The sequence below is a fragment of the Equus caballus genome, chromosome 9, assembly GCF_041296265.1.
Source record: "Equus caballus isolate H_3958 breed thoroughbred chromosome 9, TB-T2T, whole genome shotgun sequence".
In the NCBI taxonomy this organism is placed as follows: Eukaryota; Metazoa; Chordata; class Mammalia; order Perissodactyla; family Equidae; genus Equus; species Equus caballus.
Genome location: NC_091692.1, coordinates 79,842,296 through 79,848,247, shown reverse-complemented (window position 1 = coordinate 79,848,247; position 5,952 = coordinate 79,842,296). Strand labels below are relative to the sequence as shown.

At 38.0% G+C, this 5,952-nt stretch overlaps 1 pseudogene; it reads left to right on the top strand.

Moving 5' to 3' along the window:
• Positions 1-1,099: 1,099 nt before the first annotated feature.
• On the top strand, positions 1,100-4,115 carry LOC111774891 (metalloendopeptidase OMA1, mitochondrial pseudogene; annotated as a pseudogene).
• The last annotated feature ends 1,837 nt before the right edge of the window (positions 4,116-5,952 follow it).

Sequence of the window (5,952 nt, the reverse complement as noted above, 5' to 3'; positions counted from 1 at the left end):
GGATCACAGGGAGACGGATTTGTTGTTCTCAAGTACTCAAGTTAGTAATACTTAAAAACAATTTATCATAAGTACTCCTTTGCATTTTTTGCTCCAGCAGTCGTGAATTGGTTATATTTCCCAGGGCACACATTTTGTTGTAGGTTTCTATTTTTTGGTGCAAGCTTATCCGTCATTCTGATGTGCCCATCCCTAACTTCAACTTCTATTCTTCTTTCCAAATGTACCTTAAGCTTAACATACTCAAGGAAACCTCTGAACACCCAGGTCCAACCCCACTCTCCTCCTGTGCCTCTGTGCTTCCTCTGTACCTGGGAAGAATTGATACAGTTGTGCTGTCACACTGAATTGTAAGCTACTTATTCAATTGCCGCTTATTTTCAAATAATGAGTTCTTCTGGGCAGTTTCATTTGTGCCTTTACTCCCCAGTACTTATTCACTGTGCCTGGCACATAATAGATATTGATAAATGTTTGCTGAATTAATTAATTAATATGTAGAAGAGTCTATTTCAAACTGTTTTAAAATTTTCAGGTAATGTTGTAAACGTACCAAGACGAGAGTAGGCGTACTTTGAATGTCAATATTCCATTTGACTTGAATAAGAGAAATGAAATACTGCAGTCAAATCTCTGGTGGCTTTATATTTCTGATTCAACACAGTCATGAAGAGGGAATTCAGAAAACAGGCATTTTTTTTCAAACTTTTCTTGGAAATTAGCCCAAGAGCCAAATGTTTTATTTTAATGGTGTGTTTCTTCTCTCATACCACAACTAGGAAAACATTTCAGATCACACATACACACAATGTTTGTTTGTATTTACTATAATTCCTGATGCAACTCCAGATGCTTGGACCATTTGGGCATCTAATACATGTTTGATGAATTAAGGAATAAATGAAGGAATACTTGAATAAAATGAGCTAAGATTCTGACATCCATTAGCAAGCTGTTACCAGTTTTCATCTGCCTAGTTTGAATGCAGGCCATCTCTTTGGAGAGAGGGAATGGAAAAAACTGATGCAAATAACTGATCTGTTCAATGCTTTTGAATCAATACTTAAAGTCTAATCACTTGTAAGACATTTGGTACACCATGAGGTGGAATACTGGTATCTGGCTCCAGGTCTGTCCCCACGTTGCTCTGTGAGATTAACTTTTTAGCTGATAAGATTGAGCTTGGTCCCACCTACATTAATATATTCTGACTTTATGGAACACAGACCAGATTTTCTTTAGGTCCAATGTAGTTTAGTATGATTCTGACATGATTATACATGAGGCCAGATTACAATAAGTATACATACCAGGAAGGCTTTTAATTTTTTGTCTTTGGTAAGCAAGCTTCATCTCAAAGTCTTAATTTAAAGATTTAAAAATGTGTCTCTTTGATTAATTTCCAGGAAAAATTGTTAGAAAAAACTTATCCTCAGTGTCTCAAGAAATACACCTTTGGCCCCATACTTACGTCCCATTCTATATTCAAAAATTCTGCAATTAAGTGGAGACCCCTTTCTTAGAAGAGAGTTTCACTCAGCATTATTTGAAAGTGGAGCATGCCTCTTTCACGGGGTAGGAGTGTTAAGGAATGTCACTCACTACCTCAGGTAGTTATAAAATATCTAACATACTATACACGATACTCCCTTGAGAATTCCAGCAAATTAAGCATTCTCCACCTCGTTACACTCCTCACCCAGTTTATAAATTATTTCCCTGGTCAATGTCAGGGTGACACACCACGTCTGATCACACATTTATATAGCAGCTCAAAACTCAAAGTGCTCTTTCATCTGCATCATCTTAATAGAACCTCACAAGTCTTTGAAGGTCAGGTCAGATTGATTTCTGCTCGTTTTCCAGATAGAGAAATTGATGCTCTGAACTTTCAAGATTTATGAAAAGATAGATAATGAAAATGGATGGAATTGTGCCTTGAAGCTAAGTGTTTGATTTCTAGTTCAAGACTAATTGATTATACCACAGTGCTCTAATGGGCATTCAAGAAACAGCTTTGTTTGTTCATGCAATCTTTCCTTCAACCTATTGACTGAGCATCTATTATTTGCAGATATTGTGCCTGTGCTGGTGTTTTAATGGTAATCAAGCCATAATCCCTTTCCTCCCTAAGCTTATAGTAGGGGAGGAAAAGATAAAGGCAATTGCAGGGCTTAACTCACTCAGAAAAGCAATAAACAAATGAACACAATCACTTCCCAGGGCAATCATCTTCACTTTTGTCACCACTAGGATAATCGAGCAAAAGAAAGGCTATAAACTACAGTCTGTTGCTAGAAACTGCGTTCTCTTCCAATTTAATTCACTGACCAACTGGAGAAATGTAACACACTAGCTGTAACTGCACCAGACTGTCATCATTAGAAATTAACCATATAGTAAGTAAGTATCAGGGTCTGGGGGAAAATCATTGCGATAGGTTGGCTTTTCTGCCTGGGAACTTTCATTTCTAGAGGACTTTCAATGATAAAAGAAGAGGACACCTCTAGAATACCAAAAGTGAGGAAATTTGGATGATTACCTGAAAACGTACTGGATGGCATGACTCTTTCTCAAGTAAGCTCATGATAAATGAAGTTACAGTCGTCTCTGCTTTTTCAGGATTGCGTCCTCTAAACTGCTTTCCCATAAGAGACATCAGGAGTCTCCACACTTGTCCATGGTTTCAGCTTGCTCTGGTTCCTCTCTTGTTGATAACTCTTAAGCCATTGCAGAAACTACTTTCTTTCTTTTCTTTTTTGAGGAAGATTAGCCCTGAGCTAACATCTGCCGCCAATCCTCCTCTTTTTGCTGAGGAAGACTGGCCCTGAGCTAACATCCATGTCCATCTTCCTCCACTTTATGCATGGGACGCCTACCACAGCATGGCTTTTGCCAAGCGGTGCCACGTCGGCACCCCGGGCCGCCGAGAATCGGAACGTACGAACTTAACCACTGCACTACCGGGCCGGCCCCCAATGCAGAAACTACTTCCAATCATTGTATGTGGAAGCATAAGGAAATGGTAGCAGGCACTTCCTCCTAATGAGAAGGAACTGTTTAAAGAAAGTATAGGGAAAAATAAATGGAAGCTGTTCCTCGGTTTGCGTAGTTTGGGATTGCTATTTGCAGTGTTTTATTTTACTCACCTGTAAGTGAGTCCAAACACAGGAAGAAGCAAGCTACTATTATTGAGGGAAAAGAACATTATAGACTTTTATCAAAACTGGAATGTGAAGCATGGATGGAGGAATTGAAAAATGATACGCTAATTGAGAGAGATGTCTGGTCCATGCCTGTTAAAGCGTGGGTATTATCTACTAGAATGCAATAAAGACATCCCAGGGATCTCTGAGATCAATTGGATTATCCATGTGGTTGAGTCCCCAGATATAAATGTGTTTGTGATTCCAAATGGACATATTTATCTTCACTGGACTTTCAAATAGTGTAACTGATATTCATCAACTTTCCTTCCTTTTGGCCATGAAATAGCACATGCAATCCTTGGTCATGATGCAGAAAAGGCTAATTTGGTTCATTTATTGGATTTCCTAGGTCTGATTTTTCTCACAATGATTTGGAGCAATTGTCCTCAAGATAGTTTGGTACTCTTGGGACAGTGGCTATAGTCTAAACTGCAGGAGCCACGTGTTTGATAGACCATACAGTAGAACTTTGGTGACTGAAGCCAACAAATTTGGACTAAAGCTTGCTGCAAAGGCTTGTGTGGACTCAGAGCCAGTTCAGTGTTTCGGCAGTGGGTGGAAATTGCGGATAGCCTCCATGGTCATCTCACATCGCTGGAATGGCTATTGACACAGCCTTCTCCTGGAAATTGAGCTGAGCATTTGAATAGACTCACACCTCAGGCTCTCAAAATCAGAGAGATCTGTAATTGCCCACCTCTTTCTGGACCAAACCCTTGATTACTCTTCAAACTCAGTATGTAACATTTTCTTGAAGAATTAAAGAAAGAAGACCTAACTATCACCGTTAGGAAACAGAAAATGGATACTCTTCCCATTCAAAAACAGGAACAAATACCATTAACATATATAGTTGAGAAAAGAACTGGCAGTTGGATTAAAATTTATGGGATGTGGGATATATGAAGGATGCAGAAATGTTTATCATTTTTATGTTATTTTAAAAAATGACGTTTGAAATAAAAACAAAAATGGATATTCAGGGTCAAGTCGTGTATGTTACAGGTATTACCTAAATTCTTCTACTAGGTACTTATTTTTCATGGAACATTAAAGCATTTTAATCTATCTTAAAATATCTTCAATGAGGAAGACGTCACAGAATAAATTTATATTAGACATTTAAACAATCACAATTGCACCCCTATTGTGTGCAAGTCATTACTCTAAGCCTGTGGGGAAAAGTGAGCCAGAAAGTAATCCACCCTTGCAGGAAGCCTGTTACTCAGTGGCTGTGAAAACTCAAGCAGCTCAGTGTGTAGCCTCCATTTGGTATATGCTACATACCTGGCATGAGAATGGAGGAAGAGCAGAAGACACCTTGGCATATTGGCTTGATATTTAAGAAAACACTTAAATATGTCTTTGAATCAATTATCAGTTCACCTCAGTGAAAACATACACTTGAAGAGACCATAGTCATCATTTAATTGAAGTTCTTGCTAGAACCTGTTTTTCCTTATGTCTCTTGTTTGCCAAATTCCTTTGGTATTACTTTTCAATGGATGGCAGCTATTCTCTCCCAAATGCTGTGCCCAGAGAGGGAGAAAAAAAGCACTATTCCTACACCTTTTCTTTATTTTGTTGTGTTAATTTTGTCATTAGACCTTAATTTTAGAGCGGTTTTACATTCACAACAAAATTGAGTGGAAGGTACAGACAGTGTTCCCATATACCCCTGCCCCCACACACTCACTGCCTGCCCACCATCAACATCCCGTACTGGAGAACTATATTTGTTGCAATCAATGAGCCTATGCATCATTATCATCCTGAGTCCACAGTTTACATTAGGATGCACTCTTGGTGTTGTACATTCTATGTGTTTTGACAAATGTATAATGATGTGTATCTACCGTTATAGTATTTTATAGAATAGTTTCAATGTCCAAAAAACCCTCTGTGCTCTCTGTATTCATCCCTCCTTCCCTGCCTTAACCCCTGGCAACCACTAATCTTTTTACTGTCTCCCTACTTTTGCTTTTTCTGGAATAGCCATTTCAGATTGGCTTCTTTTACTTAGTAATATGAATTTAAGTTTCCTCTATGTCTTTCCATGGCTTGATAGCTCGCTTCTTTTTAATGCTAAATAGTATTCCATTGTCTGGACGTACCACAGTTTATTTATCCATTCACCTACTGAAGGACATCATGATTGCTTCTACAGTATGACAATTATGAATAAAACTACTATAAACATTTGTGTGCAGATTTATGTGTAGTCATAAGTTTTCAACTCATTTGAGTAAATACGAAGGAGGGAAATTGCTGAATAGTATCATTTAAAAGTATGTTTAATTTTGTAAGAAACTACCAAGCTGTTTTCCAAAGTGGCTGTACCATGTTGCATTCCCACCAGCAATGAAAGACAGTCCATGTTGCACCACATCCTCTCCAGCACCTGGTGTTGTCAGTGTTCTGGATTTAGGCCATCCTAATGGGTGTGTAGTATCCTATTATTTTAATTTGAGATTCCCTGATGACACATGATGTGAAGCGTCTTTTCGTGTGCTTACTTGCTGTCTGTATATCTTTAGAATTTAGATTCTTCAAATCTTTTACCATTCTTTAATAGAGTTGTTCATTTTCTTATTATTGAGTTTTCAGAGTTCTTTGTAGATTTTGGATAATAACCTCTATCAGATATGTCTTTTGGAAATATTTTCTCCCAGACTGTGGCTTGTCTTCTCATTCTCTTGATCTTTTCTTTATTTTTTCATATATTTTTTTTCCTATGTGCAGA